Here is a 19,699-nt window from a genome sequence, read left to right as displayed (position 1 = left end):
GTGTGGGACTGTGTCCTTTCTATTTTAGCAGTGTTCTGCGATCCAGAACCTTAGAGCATATGCTGAGAGTTCTCAGCTCTCCTCAGCTCTACCACCTGTCAGAACGAACTCTCCTGACAGAATCCAACTCATAGACCGAATGAGTCTCTCACACAGTCTCTCACTCCACCCCAAGCGCCTCCCTTGGAACTCTGGCCAATCAGGAGTTATTGCTAGATAACTATAACAGCCACACTTTCCAAAATGAAATTTAAAACTGTATAACAAAACTCATTAACTGTTTTATCGGAAATGAGTTTCGATTTGTTTCTTTCTTGGGAACAAGCTCAAGAGAGGGGTTTTTTTGGGGCAAAGCTCCCATTGATCTAGGACTTGAACAAAAAACCCCAGCATTTTTCTTCTGGGACATTCTGGAAGCACATTTAAAAAGGTATTTTTCAATAACAATGAAACCAAAAATATAATAATAATTATAAAAGGTAAAGGTACCCCTGCCCGTACGGGCCAGTCTTGACAGACTCTAGGGTTGTGCGCCCATCTCACTCAAGAGGCTGGGGGCCAGCACTGTCCACAGACACTTCCGGGTCACGTGGCCAGCGTGACAAGCTGCATCTGGCGAGCCAGCGCAGCACACGGAAACGCCGTTTACCTTCCCACTGGTAAGCGGTCCCTATTTATCTACTTGCACCCGGGAGTGCTTTCGAACTGCTAGGTTGGCAGGCGCTGGGACCGAGCAACGGGAGCCACCCCGCCGCGGGGATTCGAACCGCCGACCTTTTGATCGGCAAGCCCTACGCGCTGAGGCTTTTACCCACAGCGCCACCTGCGTCCCTTATTATGGCTCACCTTAATTTGGAGTGACTGTGGCAGACTTTTGAACATCATGCCCATGTAGTACCAGCAGTGAGTTACATTGTTCATTTCAGTGGAGGGAGCCAATCTGAGCATGCCAAGGAGCATGGTATCTCCAAATATTCCCACAGTAATCAGTGTTCAACCATGCATGTGCAAATTACAACTCATCCAGTTCCCAGCTGTCCATTTTTACATTCGTCTCTTCCTCATTGCACGGTTTCACTCAGATTGCAAAAGCTGGTGAGTGGGTTAAGAACAAGTTTTAACATGCTTTGCATTAAGTTTTCATCCATGTGTCATGTCTTATATTTTTACAGAGATAAGTAATCCCCCTACAACACACGATGACAAATAAACATTTAAAGCCATAGTGTTGTTTCTGATTGGTATAGGCAGGGGCGACATGCCATGTTTTGCTGCCTGAGGTGCAGTGGAAATGTGTCGTGGAGCTGTACCACTGTCTCTCCTACCTGGGCTGTGTGGTGGCTGCCTCACATTGCCTAAATGTGGGCCAGCTCTGGGATAGGGGTAGTGAATGCGCAGGCTTTCAGGCGTTGTTGAACTACAACTCTCATCTGCCCTGACAACTGACCATTGTGCTGAAGCTGATGGGAGGTAAAGTCCAGCAATAACTGAAAGGCACCATGTAGTCTACCCCTGAGTAAATAAACATCCTACGGATCACACCGATTCAGAACAGAAGAAGAGAATTGCAATGTTTACTGCCGTTATTCTGAGAAAACATGCATGAGTCTGTCCATCTCAGTTCTCAGAATGAGCACGGACATTATCTGGAAGCAATTAATTCCTGTGGTATGAAAAGCATTTGCAAAAGACAAGAAGATGAGGCTGCCATTACACATTATGTTCTTGAGCGGTGAAGCTAATTTGAGGTAAACTATGAATAGATTGTCTTTTCTATCTCTGGCGAGCCCACTCTAGAAGACAACAAAAGAAGTGGGTCACTCTGGGAATCTAAAAATATTGCACAGGGAAAGCATGGGTTTTGCAGTCAGAGCTTTTGGTCGTACTGAATTGCTTTTCATATTAGGAGGGGTTAAGAAAGTACATTCAGGTGTAACATTAGTGTGCTAAAATAAGTAAAGGGTACGAATGGTGGAGTCTCCCAAGTACCCTTGTGGCAGTTATATGCTGGAGATGTAGTAGTTCTTTGTAGAGAAAATTAACATTTTAACAAATTTAACTGATTCAAACTACTGGGGCTGTATGCACGCCATACATTTAAAGCACCCCTTCTAAAAGAATCCTAGAAACTGTAGTTCATTCTTCACAGATGTATAATTCCTAGCACCCTTAACAAACTATAGTTATCAGGGTTCTTTGTGTGGTTTGGGTGCTTTAAATTTGTGGCATTGTATGCAGCCTAAAGGACACGGGTGGTGCTGTGGTCTAAACCACTGTGCCTAGGGCTTGCCAATCAGAAGGTTGGCGGTGAGCTCCCATTGCTTGGTCCCAGCTCCTGCCAACCTAGCAGTTCGAAAGCATGTCAAAGTGCAAGTAGATAAATAGGTACCGCTCTGGCGGGAAGGCAAATGGTGTTTCTGTGCACTGCTCTGGTTTTGCCAGAAGTGGCTTAGTCATGCTGGCCACATGACCCAGAAAAACTGTCTGAGGACAAACATTGTCTCCCTCGGCCAGTAAAGCGAGATGAGTGCCGTAACCCCAGAGTCGTCCACGACTGGACTTAACTGTCAGGGGTCCTTTACCTTTTTATGCAGCCTAAGACTGTTTAATTTTGTCTCGACTGAAAAGCTATGTGTGAGAGGGCTCAATCTGACCCTCTGAAAACTAAGGGGGCAATTTCCCTGGCACTCTGAAGCACTCTAAACCCTCTGAATGCATATAGTTGTCCTGGTCATCTGTGTTGTCCTGCTAAGTCAGATTTGGAGAACCTGTGTGACTTCCAGATGTTGTTAATCTCCAACTCCCATTGGCCCCAGTCAATATTGGCTAATGTTATGGGATGATCACTTGGAAATGTGTACTGCTCTTACCTCTAAACCAGTGTTTCCCTAACTTAGGCCTCCGGCTGTTTTTGGACTACAACTCCCATCATCCCTAGTTAGCAGGACCAGTGGTGTCAGGCTTCAGGGAATGCTATCCCTCCAACGGTGGGATGCTAAGAAGCAGATAAACAAGAAGAGTTCTTACCAAGTAGTTTATTCAATATTCACAAAGAGTCTCTCTTAGATAATGGCGTTGCTCTAAGTAAAGTCCCACCCGCTCAGTCCCTCCTATTCTACGTCATCCCTTCATTGGCTGATCTGTGCTTTCTACCTCTAAGCTTTCTGTTCTACTACTCTCAATGCACACCTGGTCCTGGGGTGGGGTCAGGAATGCTTTCTAGAGACACTGAGTCTCTCAGCTGTCTCTCCCCTGGTGCTTCTTCTTCCTGCTGTTCCTCTCCCAATATTTCCCAGCTTTCCCCTCTGCAACCTCTGAACTATGACTTTCCACAAACCACTGTTCTAAATCTATACTGTCTTCCTCTTCTCAGGAATGTGCAGGAAGGGGGGGAGGTCCCCACCATCCCTCCTCAGTCCAGCCCCTGACAAGTGGTCAGGGACGATGGGAATTGTAATCCAAAAACAGCCGGAGACACAAGTTTGGGAAACGCTGCTCTAAACAGAGCCTATCAGAAGCTGAGCTGGGGAGGGCAGCCATTTGTATGTATCTTCCTTTCCTGCTTCTTTCCTGCTGCTTCTTGCTAAGCTGTACAACCTGGGGAATAATCCCAATTGTTTGGACATGCAGTATGCACAGATGACGGCAGTTGCCAGGGACAAACAGCAGAGAAGGTCTATTTCCTTCATGTCCAGCTCGTGAGCTTACAGAGTCAGGATTCTGGATGATGAGCCTTTGGTCTGATGCCGAAAGTCTCTTCTTATGATTCCCATCACTCTCTCCTGGGTTAAGACTGGAGGAAGTCAAACCAGTGGGGATTCAGAGATGAGAAGGAGTGGCAAACCCACAGGAATGAGGGATGGATTAGCAGTCCATATTTCCTGGCAGGGGTGCTGTTAGGGACTGGGCAGAGGAGGGGAAGGAATGGTGGATACCGCCTCCTCAGCCTGAACTTTCCAGAGAAGAGGGAGACAGTATAGATTTACAACAGTGGTTTGTGGAAGGTCACAGTTCAGAGGCTGCAGAGGGGAGAAGATGGGAAATATTGGGAGAGGAGCAGGAACAAGAAGAAACACCAGGGCAGAGACAGCTGATAGACTCAGTGTCTTTAGAAAGCATCCCAGGCCCTCCCTCTCCCAGAACCTGGTGAGCATTGAAAGTAGGAGAACAGAAAGCTCAGAGGCAGAAAGCACAGATCAGCCAATGAAGGGATGATGTATAATAGGAGAGGTGGAGGGGATGGGGCTTTACTTGGAACAACACCATTACTGCAAGAGAGGCACCTTTTCTAAGCCTCTGTAATATTGAATAAAAGACTTGGTAAGAACTCTTCTTGTTTATCTAATTCTTGGCTGCCCACTGTGGGAGGGATCAGATCCCCCAAAGCCTGACATGTGCCAACTTGAATAAAATATTTGAGGGGCCAGATAAGGCCTTCCCCTTGTAATTAATCACAAGATGTAGCACGCACACATACACACCATTTGAATGCCAATGCCCATTACCTTTGGGGCCTCCACCCCCTCAAATATTTTATAGGGAGGTCCCACAGCGACCTCAGCCCCAAGGAGTTGGCTCTTATGTTTCCTGCTGTCTTCTAGGCTCAATGCTGCACACCACCTGACTGAGGCAGCGGCTTGTCTTGCATGATCAGAGGATTCCCCCCCCCTTATTTCTAACTTTGAATCCAGGCATATAAATTAGCATATGTAGACATCTATGCAAATGAATGTCCTCTTTTGGAGTGATGCTTTCCTTCTCCTTTTCAATGATGTGTAAGTGGCTTCCTTTGTTAGGAGGGAAGGGTCCAGGTATGTTAGGCTGGATGGAAATAGTTGTCCTGTTGCCCATTCCCTGCCATGTTAACAACAGGTGATGGCAAAGGGAGGGGCACCATTTTTTGTCTCCATCTGACTTGCTGCCAGGTTTAGTGCTTCTCCCACACAAGACACGGAACGCTGGCAGTTTAAGTAAGGTAAAGGTAAAGGGACCCCTGACCGTTAGGTCCAGTCGTGGCCGACTCTGGGCTTGCGGCGCTCATCTCGCTTTATTGGCCAAGGGAGCCGGCGTACAGCTTCCAGGTCATGTGGCCGGCATGACTAAGCCGCTTCTGGCGAACCAGAGCAGCGCACGGAAACGCCGTTTACCTTCCCGCTGGAGTGGTACCTATTTATTTACTTGCACTTCAATGTGCTTTCGAACTGCTAGGTTGGCAGGAGCAGGGACTGAACAACGGGAGCTCACCCCGTTGCGGGGATTCGAACTGCCAACCTTCCGATCGGCAAGCCCTAGGCTCAGTGGTTTAGACCACAGCGCCACCCGTGTCACTTTTAGGTACTTTAAGTGTCCAGTTTAAGTAGCTGAGGTTTATTTCTCAACAACAGGCTTACAGCAGTCTAAGCTTCCACAACTCATCCTTCACGGTTGGAGTCAGTTGACTTGACTGGCTTCTGACCCCTCTCAAGACCAGATATACGCCATGTCCTCCCTTGCCTCCTGCTGGCCCGCCTCTGCTCTAATCGCTTGCTCTGCCTCCTACTTCTTGGCGACCCAGCCAATTGCAGCCAATTCCTCCTCCTCTGAAGGCGGAGACTCAGGTGCAGCCAATTCCTCTGCCTCTGGAGATTCCTCTCTGCTGGGCTTGTCTCTGACACTTTCATTTCCCAGCCATCTCAAAATAAGCATGGCTCCACACTTCTTACGGTTCTCAATTGACAATGAACTTCCCTTTCATCTGAATCCAGGCTAGTGGCCTGACATTTGGCAGGACTAAGTCAAGGACACAACTCCCCTCCTGTTTTTGCCTTCTTTCCTGTTTGAATTTTGCCGTTATTCAACTTCGCGGCTGCTTTTCTCAATCAAAAGCAGTTCTTTGTAGTTTACACGGCACATTCTTAAGACGCTTGCTTCTTTCAGAAAGGGAATGGTTTCCGAGGCTGGGGGAAAAGCTCTCCCGTGAGTTTGTTAAATATAACATATTAAATGACTTCACCGTGGTTAATAAAAGGAAACATGAGTGTTTTGCTTCTCAAAAATGAATTAATGCCTCATCAATGGACACTTACAGATGATCTGTCAAAAGTGCTGCTGGTGCTGAGGTCTAAGAGTATATTCTGGCCCATAATGTGTATAGGGAGCACTTAGCTCCCTGCGATGCTGCATTTTCCTGATCTAAGTGGATTAATTCCTGGAGGAATCCTAAACGCTGGATAAATGATCTCAGTGTGTGCATATTAAGTGACTTTGTTAAAATGCCATTGAGGGACTGATCTTGCTGTTTTTTATAATGCAATTGGGCATAACATGCCCAGAAACGGCAATGAAGCAATGACAGCTTATTGTCTGGCCCTATTAAACCAACATTGATTGAACAGTAAACAGAGCTAAGGCAAAACAGGGCAGGGGTGGTGGTGGTACTCCTGCAATTTAATCTGAAGCTGTCAAGCAAGCAATGTTTTGAAGGTCTTGCGCCTTTCAAAGTTCTATGTTCTCTTTTCCCCCCGCAGGGGGAGCCCTAGGGCTGAGGAAGGGATGGAAGCTGGATGGTATTGGTCTCCCAGTATTTGACTGTGAGCGAGTGGCTCACTGGAGGTGTATCATGGTCCTTTCTCCCTACCTCTAAAGGTTATGGTCATGGGATTTCCAGCCAGAATCACAAACGCATGATTGCCAGACAGGCACATGAGGGCGTTGACACTCATAGAGTTCCCGAATCAATATGGAAGGGACTGGATGAGGTCACTTCCTTAATGCTTTGATGGGAATTTCCAACATCTCAATTGCATTTGGTGCCCATGACGATGGTTGAATTTGCAGTGAGAGTAGGCAGAAATTCAGTTTTCATTAAAAGGCAACTCTACAATTCACACTTTCCCAAATAATATGTGAACAAAAACACAGCCATCCTTCGAAACTCACACTTTGTACATACAGAGGTGGTTTTAGGGTAGAGCGATTGGTTTGGGTGCACTGGGCACTGGGCTGCAGGGGGTTCCATGACAGTGATCTAGAACTGAGTGCGAGAGGTGAGGGGGTGCATTGCAAAGGGGGCCACTGAAATTTAAGAGCCCCACATCTGTCACTGGTGGATAGATCAGTCTTAGAGTGTTTTTGAAGAAAGCCCTGCCTCTTTCAGCGTAAGGCTTTACTCTTGCAGGATCAGCAAACACATGGGTTTTTTTTTAAAAAAACAAAACAAAAACCTCCTAATATCCTCATCCGTAAAAGAAACACCACATAAATAAAAAAACAAATAAGTTTATTTTACAAATGAGAGACTCACAGTGGTCATTCGCACAAAAAGGCAATGGGCATGAAGCAAACAACAGGGAACAATCCTGCTCTTGGGACCAGTCTGTGCAGGTGTGACCTTCAAGGAAACAGATTCAAGCATGCTCAGAACAGATGTATTTGCTCGTGGGTCTCCCCTACCAGTAGACCTGGTTAGATTTAATGGCTAGATTGCCAACATGACGATAGGAGGGAAAACTTTACAACCACAACTAAGAGCCAGTAGCTTTAAGAAGATTTTTTTTAAAAAAACCCAAAACCAATCATATACTTTTTCTGCTTGGTGGGGACCTTCTAGCCATAGCATCACTTTTGGACAGGGGTTGGCTAAGCAGTGCTGAAAAGTAATGGGAGATTGGCAGAAAGGGCCTCTCTCAGTTAACTGGATGTGTGGGACAGAAAAGGAATGTGACATTGAGATTTTGGAGAAAACATTAGAAAAACTTGTTGGCATTTCACTTGCCCTAGCAGTCCAGCTTCCACTGATCAGCTTCCATCCCAAACTTGTAAGAAGGGCATTAGCTGGCTCTGGTAACTTTAACAGAGACTGCAGCAGATTCCTTCCTCCTGTGCCATTTCTCCCTAAACTCTCCATGGGAAAAAAATAGCTACAGCTTGTATAGACAATTTATCATATTTGACAAACAGATTTTTTTTTTAATAAAAAAAATGATGTCAGGCAGACGGCGCTTGTGAAAAGGATATTGATAACGGGTTGTTATGTTTTTTAATAAGGTCACCCCACAAGATTTTGTCGATCACTGAAGCAGTGCAAGCCTTGATTATGATTGCCTATGCTAACCTATGGCTACCGCTAATTTCATTTTAATTAAAGTTTACAAAGATCCACCATTTGGTATTCCCACAAGAAGTCCATGTTTCTTAAATTACCCCATGATGATAAATGTAATCAATCAATGAAGAACGTGCCCCTAGGAATTAATTGTTGCCAGCCAACGTGCTTAATGGGATATCACACTTCATTAGCTCAGCTAACTCATTAAGATAGTAAAGGGGGGGGGGTAAGTTACTGAACAAAGTTAAAAAGTCTAAAATGTCAAATTCCTCCGTTTCCACAAGAGGCCTCGCTCCTGGCACTGCTGGACTGATTTTTATATGGATGTAAGAATCCCACTGACGTCTCTGGAGCCACGCCAGAATCCATGACTGCCACAGACTGCAGAATCAGGACCACAAATTAGCATTTACACAGCATTGATTTAGGGCATTATTTATAGCAAGAGACAGAAGGCTACAGTTTTCTGCTCTTTACACTTGTGCCAAGCCACGAAACTCTCATGGGGTTGTATTGGCCATAAATCAGATAAAGTAAAAATTGCCTGTAGAGTCTTGTGCAAAGGGAGAAAATATTAGATCTCTCCAGAGCAAAGAGCAAGTACAATATTTCACAGAAAGAAAGCAATATGTTTTGTGGGCGTTATGACCCAACGCAATCAGTAAATTGCTGAAGTAAATGGCAAAATACTATATAATTCCAGCATGAGCAGAAGAAGGTTGCATTCTTATCACATATTCCCGAAACCACAGGATAATCCCGGTTTTGGTCTCGGAGGAGCTGCCATTTCAGATTTCAGAAGGCAGGTAGGGTGGAAAGAGCAAGGGAGGGGAGAAGGCTCAGCAAGTTGAGACAAAAGTTTGAAAGAAAATTCATTGTGGTTACTTTGTTGTTAACCTAGTTAGTAGGTTACTATTGTTAAGTGGGGGGTGTTGGGGGTTCTGTTGCTGTTATTATCAGGGCTTTTTTTCTCGAAAAGGAGGTGTCGGAACCAAAGCTGTTGAGCTGTTGAGTTCTTGAGGTGCCAGTGAGTTCTGGCTGAAACCCACCCCCCTGGTTATTTTTGCCCTAATTGTTTAAACTCATTGAAATTCTTTTAGCTGCTTTTTAAGTTGTGTGTTTCTAAATATGTGCTTTCTTGTTGCTCTTTAAACCAAGGGATGTAAGATGTACCTGGGGAAAGGAGGGAGCTAGGGAGAGCAGGGGCAACCCCAATCACAGTGGTTCTGGGCAAGGGGAGGTGTGGGCTTGGGGGTGAGGCAGACTGGATGAGGGGCACAGGCGGTTAGTGACTGTGCTTTCTGTCAGCCTCTCTTCCAACCAGGGGAATTGTGGTTGTCCTATCAGCCAGGTCTCGAGTTTGTGGCTCAGTGCTGGATTACCAAATAGGCAGAATGGGCACCAGCCTATGGACCCCATGCCTTTTAGGGGTTTTGCGATAACAGATCAAAATAATATTGATTTGATCTTGAAAGAAAATTACAATCAAGTCTTGGGAGATAATTTGTGAGCCCCCCCCCACCGATTTTGACTGCCTAGGGGTCTCCACAGGGTTTAATCTGGCACTGGTGTGGCTGCTGTGGCTGAATGTTGGGTCACCTCTGAGTAAGACTTCCCTCATCCATGATCTGATTAGGGATGAGGAGGCTGATCTGGCCTGCATCACTGAGACCTGGGTGGGTGAGCATGGTGGAGTTGGTCTCACACAGCTGTGACCACCTGGGTATTCAGTGCAGCATCAAGGCAGACTTGAAGGTGAGGAAGGGGAAATTGCTGTCATCTGTTGAGATTTCATCTCTCTCTCTCCAGGCACTCAGTTGGGGGGAAATCTAGAGTGTGTGTTCCTGGTGTTGGGCAATCGGGACAGATTAGGCATTCTGCTGGTTTACCACCCGCCTCACTGCCCGGTTGTCTCCCTGTCTGAGCTGACACAGCTGGTCTTGAGAACTCCCAGAAGGTTGGTTTGGGGAGAATTTGACATCCCTGCTGGGACCACTGGCTCTGGGGCGGCTTAGGACTTCATGGCTGCCATGACAACCATGGGGCTGTCCCAACATCTCACCAGCCCAAGACATGTGACAGGCTACACTCTGGCCTTGTTTTCTCAACTGGGCAGGAAGAGAGTGGTCTGAAAGTTGGGGGAGGTATTGACATCAGTCCCTTGTCATGCTCAGATCACTTTCTGTTGAGATTTAGACTTTCCACACCTTTTCCCTCTGCAGAGGTGGGGGATGGTCTGCCCTCATGGAGATCTTCCATTGCCTTGCAAGGAAGTTTCATGTCCATGCCACCTGAGTCTTTTACTAAATGCGTCATAAGAGCATGAAGTTACTTTATGCAATTCTGGGTGGGTGGGTGGAAAAATACATAACCTGTGCCCAACACTGATATTTGCTAGAACGTGAAAACATGATTTTATTAAAAGTCATATTTAATACGACAAGCTTGGGGGTTACTATCTGCTGTCATTAGCTGGCTTACCAACCTTTAGTGATATTTACAAATTTGGTGTTACTTTGACTTGAGGCCTTCTGGGTCATTTTACATGAGATGATTTAGAGTCCAAGTAGACAAGTCTGACGGACATGAAAATGAGTAGGAAATGCTATTACCATTGAGGAGGAAGGAGCATTTGTTAATCAAACTGGGGGGGGGGGACTACACCAGACCCTTCAAATGTCCCTGTTTCCCAGGGACATATTTACAGAAGCTGTCCTGGTTTCTGATTTGGTCCTGGAATGTCCTGCTTTTCCTTAGGATGTCCCTATTTTCACTGGAGAAATGTTGGAGGGTATGGAACTATGTGACCCCAAGCCAAGGAGATAAGAAACTATACATCCTTCAGAAGACATTTGAAGGCAGCCCTGTATGGGGAAGTTTTTTAATGTTTAATTTTTTATTATATATGTTGGCAGCTGTCCAGAGTGGCTGGGGCAACCCAGTCAGATGGACAGGGTATAAATAATAATAGGCAGTGTACTACTGTTGCTGCTGCTGCTGCTGCTACTACTACTACTGCTAATGGAATAGAATGTCCCTGTTTTCACTGCAAAAATGTTGGAGGGTATGCTATACAGTGGTACCTCAGGTTAAGTACTTAATTTGTTCCGGAGGTCCGTTCTTAACCTGAAACTGTTTTTAACCCGAAGCACCACTTTAGCTAATGGGACCTCCTGCTGCTGCTGCAACGCCGGAGCATGATTTCTGTTCTCATCCTGAAGCAAAGTTCTTAACCCGAGGTACTATTTCTGGGTTAGCAGAGTCTGTAACCTGAAGCATATGTAACCTGAAGCATATGTAACCCGAGGTACCACTGTATAGGCACTGTGATGCAGAAAGAACATTGGCCTCACACTCAACAAAAATTCTTCAGGCAGAGTAGTTGTTCCAGCTGATTGAAAACAGAGAATGAACGAATACACACACACACAGACACACACACACACACACACACACACACACACAGTCAGTCCACCCATGAGGCAGACTGAAGCAGCTGTCTCAGGTGATGGAATCCCATAGGGCAGTGCCCTGCCAGGCACCTTGCCCCTTCCCCCCTACTACTGGTGGAACTTTCATGAGATCTCATGCAGTGGCATAGCTAATTGCTTGGGTGCCTGGGCAGGGCAAGCTGCTCCAGGAGCAGGCGGGGCAGGGCGTGCTGCTGGAATCTCAGTGCCGGAGCCACCACGTTCTGCTCAAGCGCAGTTTGAAAGCACACCAGTGCAGGTAGACAAATAGGTACTGGTGCGGTGGGAAGGTAAACGACATTTCCGTGAGCTCTGGTTTCCGTCACGGTGTCTCATTGCACCAGAAGCGGTTTAGTCCTGCTGGCCACATGACCTGGAAAGCTGTCTGTGGACAAACGCCGGCTCCCTCAGCTTGAAAAGCAAGATAGTTCCTCACCCCATAGTTGCCTTTGACTGGACGTAACCATCCAGGGGTCCTTTACCTTTACCTTACCTTTACATGTACCCACAGAACTTAGCTTTCATTGTCACCTAACCATAACTGGTCGGTTTCACGATCTCCAATACCGGAACCACACCCAGCACTGGACCCTGCAGGCTTGCAGCTACAAACTTCCAATGTGAATTACTGAGCTCTGAATTTGTGCCATCATGACCATGCACACATAGTTCCAGACAGGTCAGAGCAAGATACAGGTTTCTGAAATAACCTGTTACTTAGCATCTGGCACTGTGGGTTAAACCACAGAGCCTAGGACTTGCCGATCAGAAGGTCGGCGGTTCGAATCCCCGTGACGGGGTGAGCTCCCATTGCTCGGTCCCTGCTACTGCCAACCTAGCAGTTCGAAAGAACGTCAAAGTGCAAGTAGATAAATAGGTACCACTCCAACGGGAAGGTAAAAGGCATTTCTGTGCGCTGCTCTGGTTCGCCAGAAGCGCCTTAGTCATGCTGGCCCCATGACCCGGAAGCTGTACGCCAGCTCCCTCGGCCAATAAAGCGAGATGAGCGCCACAAGCCCAGAGTCGGCCATGACTGGACCTAATGGTCAGGGGTCCCTTTACCTTTACCTAATGAAATGATGTGAAGGAGATGTCTGTGATGAATGACTGCAATGGTGCAAATTCAGCATAAAGATTAAATGTAGGTGGCTTTTTTGGCCTTATAAAAACAAACTACCATCATTGCTATGGATTACAGTCGTACCTCCACTTACGTATCCCTCCGCTTACGTAAACTTTGGGATTCGTAAGTGGCAAACCCGGAAGTATATTTCTGGGTTTTTGCTGTACGCGCATGCGCAGAAGTGCTCTACCACTGTGTGCACTTGCACAGAAGTGGCCCCTCTGGTTGTGGAAACCTCAGGATCTAACCAGAGCTCTGGAACAGATTCCGTCTGCAACCGGAGGTACAGGTTTGTTCGTGATAAATATACTGTGTACTGAACACGACACAAGCTCTCCTCTGAGACTGAAATTCACAGAAATGTCACAATTCCACTTTTTGCCTTTGCTCAGCTTCTGCAGAGTTGTTTGCTTGTTTCCCCATCCTCGTAATTGGCTGTGTTCCCATTTTTTTTTGGTCATTTCCGATTAATCTTTCACCAATTCTTATACAGAATTGTACTTCTTTCTCCTATTCTGAACTTGACGGTTTCTCATATTTCATTCTCTTGCATTTCCTTTTTGACACTTCAGATTCCTTTTGCAAGGAATTCCTTTTACGGCAGTCATTATTCTTATTCTTATTATTATTACGGTATTATTACTATTATTATTATTATTTAAAAGCCTGTTGCTGCTAGGAATGATCCGATGGACATCTTTGATGGTATTTGAGTCATTTCAAGTTGTTTTTATGTAACTCGATAGGAGTATGTTAGTCTATGAATGTATTTATATCTAGTTATATTATTAACTAACTTAAAAACAACAACCTGGTCTATTTGAGGTTCGCTTTTGTTTTCTTGCATGCCTGTAAAAATACCACCACCCCACTTTGTTACTGAAATTATGTCAAATACATCAGAAGCATTGATTATCTGCTGAGCAACAGAATATTGAATAGGCAGTTAATATTGAATAGGCAGTTTTAGATCAAGTGGTGTAGTCTGTAGTCTGTACCATTGCAACTCAATGCAACAATCCCATACTCCCTGGCTTCCTGGGAAGGTGGCTGAGGGGGTCATAGGATGCTGCAGGCCTCATATTCTGTAGAGGGACATCGTGGGCAGAGAATTCAGTGCAGCAGAAGAAAGCGCCACCGCTATTGCTGTTCTACTGGTGATGCTCTGAAGGCAGTAGTGCCATAAGTTGGCCATTATGGGTGGGTGGTTTGAGTGGAATCTTGGGAGGCACAGAATCCCAAGTTCCCTTATTCTGTTGACACCCCCCCCCCCGGAAATGCAAAAAAGAACACTAGGTCAACTGAAAAGGTTGTACAGGGAGATGGAAATTCCTGGTGGAACTTCTACCCTGACCGGTGTGAGATGGCAGGATGGCAGGTTTTGGGGTCTTGGCTTCCTCCCCCACCCTTTGGCCGTAGATAAGCAGGACAAAGCGAAAAGAGTCACTTAATGGGATCCTCTTAATAGATGGTTCTGGTTGCGGGCAGGCTCTCAACCTGGTTCCCCCCACCCTGGCGTGGGTGGAGCTATTGCCCTCACGCCGGGGTGGCACTGGAATCACCCAGGGCAATTGCCCAATCATGTCAAAGGGTGATAGTGGGGAAAAGTATAAAAGCAGCAGAGCAACGTGTGCTTGGCTCCTGCTTCGCGCTGCCAAACACCAGCCCACCCTTCCTTTAATTTAGATCCTTTGGCCTTGCTTTGGACTTTGGTTGGTTGCCCGGCTTGAGTCGGGGGCCGGGTAGGAATTTTTTCCATTTGGCAAATTGGCACAGGCCACTTGGTTTTTGCCTACCTCTTAGCAATCATCACAACTTTGTAAGGTTTGGCGGTTAGGCATTGGCTTATGGTGAATGGGGGAGGGGAGGTTGGCCATTGCCTGCCTCTCCAGTTTCAAGGGTATTCCGTTAAAGGAATCCGGGGCCTGGTTCCTGTCTGAAGTCCGCTTGAAGGGTGAGGGCCATGCCAGGCCTCTGGGAACACCAGGGGAGATGCAGGCGGGTTACCCCAAAGCAATTTCCCTTTGGGTGGTTTACCCTTACAGACTTCCTGCAAAGGGGGCAGGAGTCAGATATAGTCTTGCCAATGCCTAAGCCAATACCGCTCTCATTCCTGTAATCAATAAAGTTGTGGCCAAATTTTTGCCCAAAAATCTCAAACAAAATATCCGTGTCTGTGTGAATTTATTTACCCTAATGGGGGGTCGGCTTGAGAGCCTTGGCACACAACCATTTAAAGAGTCTTTAATGAAAGAACAAAGCATCCATTCGCGAAACGAAGGTGTTCTCAATTAAGGTTTCTCCCCACTCCCCCCCAGTCACTTCGGTGCCTTGCAACCTGATCTCGCAACCACCATCTTGTGTAGCCACCTTATCTGCTCTACCTGACCTTGGGCTGATAGGCTGGACACTTTCCAGTGAGAGAGTCTGTTAGCTCTCTCTCTCTTCCAGTTCTTCTTCACTTTGCGGTTCACAACCCAGTTCTTCCCAACTTTTGTCTTCAGAACTATGCCCCTCTCCAAACCACTGTTCCAAATCTATCCTGCTCCACTGCTCCTGGGCAGCTTGAGGATCCTGGTCAGGAGGAGGGGGACGGGGAGGCTCCCACCATTCCTCATCAGAGCAGTACTCCTCAGCCTGGTCTCTGACACAGGCCTTAGGAAGCAGAATTTTCCTTGTCATGGAATCCAACCTGTTGGTTCCTGACACCTCTGATGTTTGGTTGCCCCCCACTAGGGACTGAGTTTTTAGTGTAGGAGGCCATGCCCTGGCTGCAGAGCTTTAGCATACCCTCCAACATTTCTGCAATGAAAATAGGGACGTTCTATTCCTCAACAACAACAACAAGAACAATTTTATTATTTATACCCTTTCCATATGACTGGGTTGCCCCAGCCACTCTGGTTGGCTTCCAACATATATAAAAATATAATAAACATCAAACATTTTTTTAAAAAAACTTCACTGCCTTCAGATGTCTTCTAAAAGTGTATAGTTACTTATCTCCTTGGCTCAGAGGGGTGATGATGTAGCATAACTCCATGACTGATGAAAATAGGGACTTCCTACCATACCCTCCCATGGCGCTGTGGGTTAAACCACAGAGCCTAGGGCTTGCCGATCAGAAGGTCGGCGGTTCGAATCCCCATGACGGGGTGAGCTCCCATTGCTCAGTCCCTGCTCCTGCCAACCTAGCAGTTCAAAAGCACATCAAAGCGCAAGTAGATAAATAGGTACCGCTCCAGCGGGAAGGTAAACGGTGTTTCCGTGCGCTGCTCTCGTTCACCAGAAGCGGCTTAGTCATGCTGGCCACATGACCCGGAAGCTGTATGCCGGCTCCCTCGGCCAATAAAGCGAGATGAGCGCTGCAACCCCAGAGTCGGCCACGCCTGGACCTCATGGTCAGGGGTCCCTTTACCTTTAAGGAAAAGAGGGACATTCTGAGATCAAATAAAAAACCAGGACAGCTTCTGTAAATCCAGGACTGTCCCCGGAAAATAGGAACACTTGGAGGATCTGCTTTAGCAGAGACAGACTGATGTCTTCTGAAACCTGTACTATTTAGACAGGCCTTCACGATATATTTTTCTCTCTAAAACAACCCAAATCTGCTGCTGTTTTAAATTGCATTTTATATATATTTATAGATTTTATTGTATTTTATTTGTAAGCCACCTTGTTATGTTTCAGAAAAGAACAGATCAAACTTTGAAATAAATAAGTAGAATAAATCTTTTATCCCACTCTTAAGTTGAAGAAATAGAGGCTCCCACAGTGACTTACATATATCAGTGATCTGACTGCTCCTGCCCTCAGGCTTAAATCTAAGATGCACCACACAAAAGGAAATGCAACTGGGAGGGTGGAGGGTGGAGGGTGGGAAAACAACCTCAGGCACTGTTAGTTACAGAGTCCTTGTAGTGACCACCAGCTGGGATGGAAAGGTTTGGCGAGAAGGAGCCAAACATTACTGGTTTTTCAGGAGAACTAATAGAAAAACCCTGCAGTCCTCCCTCTCCCTCTCCTGTAGCCTGATGGCTGTGGAATCACTTGCAAGATTTTCAAGCTCCCTCCATACAAAGGATCCTGAAGCCGGCTGCAAACAGCTATAAGAAGAAGGAAAGCAAGATGATGTTGTTTGCTAAGCAATCTTATGCCTTAAGAGCAGGGCAGGGAACACATTCCTTATTTCTGTCAACCGCTTGTTTGTTGGGCAAAGAGGTTTTAGTGAGTGTTTCAGAACCCCCTCCCCAGTCCTGCAAAAAAACAAAAACAAAACCACCCACACAATACCACCCCTCCTATATAATACATAAGAAATGTGTTTGTACTGAGGGAAGTGAAATCTCTCAAAGCATTTTCAGTCATCTTGGAAACTGTTGCTAATGAGTAAGGATGGATGAACCTGTCTAGTTTGGGTTCTCTCCGTTTTCCCAAACTGAAGTTCGCTTCACATTTCTGCACCAATCCGTGTTTTTTTTTTATTATAAAAATTAAAAAGTCCTCATGAGAATCCCACATTTTCCCAAAGATCTAAATTTTGTATGCAATTTTGCCTAATATGCAGATTTTGGCAAGCAATTTCCCGTAACAGAATGCGCTTTCGCCTGTCATTTTCGTGAACAGATGCCTAAGGTACACTTTCCTCTAATGCACACATTGGGAGTTGCAAAGGATAACTGCATTTTGGTTTGTGTATTGGAGTGGTTTTTTTTTGAGGGGGGGGGAGTGTAGATGTGTGACGTGCTCCATTTGAATGTCTTAGGATTCCCGATAGATCATCAAGAGGTATTTGTTCCTGTTTTGATGAAGTTTTCTCTTTGGGCGAGAAAAGAAAAAGTGGGTCTGTTGGAGTTCATTTTTCACATTAATATTGAGAACCGTAAGTACAAAACTGCCAGAGGGGTCAGGAAAACCAACAAAGTGTACTATTTTGGGCTAAGCGCAGCTCGTCTCCAGCCCTCTGCAGATCCACTGAGACACATTTTTGATCTTGAAGGAGGTTAATTACTAATTCTGTCTAATCCCTTTGCAGCAGTATCCTTATTATAATGTGAGATCATATACTCGTGTGTCCCTTATCTAATGTGACTGGCTAATTATTAAAATCCTCCATTTTTCTCCAGCTGTTGTCTTCGCGGGTAAACAAATTGCTAAGTTCAATTGGCTTCCATTTGCACTTCATTGCTTCTTGACAGCAAACACTCTGCAAAAACGAGCTGCCTCGGGGTGTTCAGAATCTCCATTGGCAGGAGAAACAAATTTATGCATAATTTCTCTAGATTTTTTTTTTTAATAGTAGCTTACTCGAAACATAGCTGTTAAGAAGTCCTTTGCACATTAAAAAAGCCTTTGTTCCTTGCAAGGAGTGACGTTGAAGGACATGCAGGTCCCACTTTCTCTGTGGTGCAGGAATCCCGAGGGCTGGTGGAGCATGTTCTACAAATTGCCTTGCAGAAAGGCTGAGATTATATAAAGGTCAGAACAAGGGCAAAGAGCAGAAGGAAGAACCATAGCTCAGTGGCAGAACATCTGTCTTGCATTCAGAACCTCTCAGGTTCAATCCTCAACACCTCCAGGTGCAGCTGGAAGAGGTAAAGGTAACGGACCCCTGGACGGTTAAGTCCAGTCAAACTACAGTGGTACCTCGGGTTAAGTACTTAATTCGTTCCGGAGGTCCGTACTTAACCTGAAACTGTTCTTAACCTGAAGCACTACTTTAGCTAATGGGGCCTCCTGCCACCGCCGTGCTGCCAGAGCACAAGTTCTGTTCTCATCCTGAAGCAAAGTTCTTAACCTGAAGCACTATTTCTGGGTTAGCTGAGTCTGTAACCTGAAGCGTATGTAACCTGAGGTACCACTGTATGGGATTGTGGCACTTATCTCACTTTCAGGCCGAGGGAGCTGACATTTGTCCACGGAAGGCTTTCCAGGTCATGTGGCCAGCATGACTAAACTGCTTCTGGCGCAACAGAACACCGTGATGGCAGCCAGAGCACACAGAAACGCCACTTACCTTCCAGTCACAGTGGTACCTCTTTATCTACTTGCACTGGTGTGCTTTCAAACTGCTGTGTTGGCCTTCTGATCAGCAAACCCAAGAGGCTCAGTGCTTTAGACCACAGTGCCACCCACGTTCTATGGCTGGAAGAAACCCTTTTGGAAACCCCAGGGAACCACTGAGCTAGATGAATCAGCAATCTGACTTGATCTATGACAGCTTCCTATCTTCCTGTGAGGTGCGATTTGAAATTTGCCAAATGACCCCCTCCCCCCTTTTAAGGGACAACTAGATCAGATTTGGGTTGATGTCTCTCTGTTGCAGCATGCTGGCCATTTGGCGGGAGGTAAAAGCATGGTTGGTAAAGAGATGACATTTCTTTCTGTGGCCATATTGAATGATACCAAAGATGTAGACAAATGTGATACATGCCTATGCAAAAAACTGCTCTTTTACCAGGTGTCAAGGGGCTGCCAACGAGCCAGGTCATCCACAGGGCAGGCACACACACAGAAGGCATGGAATGCAATTAGCTTTTTATAAGCATAAAAACAACAGCAATATAGCAATGTCACTGGTCCATCTTAACTCAACGAAGGCATTGCAGAATCTGAGCTCTGGGCATGCCCTTCCCCTTCTAACCTCTCACTCTGGATCCTTCCCAAGCAGACAAAGGTTGCATTAGGGTGGGGGTGGGTGGTCTCCTTCTCTGGGTGTGTCTGGTCCATTGCTCAGCAATGTGCAGGATCAGAGTCAGAGGGGGAGGAGAGTCAGCAGGACTGATACTGTCTGTGCACATGCTGTGACTCTCAGCTTCTAATCCTGTCCTGGAAGACCTCTGTCTCCTGAATGCCCACTTGATCACTCAAGTCTCCTGCTTGTAACAGCTCCCAGTTCATCCCTTCTGCTGACTGCTCCTCAATGTCCCACCACCAGGCTCCAGGCTTTGTGTCATCTTCCTTTGTGTGTGTGTGGGGGTTTGTCTTGGGAGGAAGGCTCCCATCACTCTTCTTCATCCA

Source organism: Podarcis raffonei, chromosome 6 (genome assembly GCF_027172205.1).
Source record: "Podarcis raffonei isolate rPodRaf1 chromosome 6, rPodRaf1.pri, whole genome shotgun sequence".
Classification (NCBI taxonomy): Eukaryota; Metazoa; Chordata; class Lepidosauria; order Squamata; family Lacertidae; genus Podarcis; species Podarcis raffonei.
The sequence above is the reverse complement of the archived record's forward strand: the minus strand, read 5'-3'. Positions refer to the sequence as shown.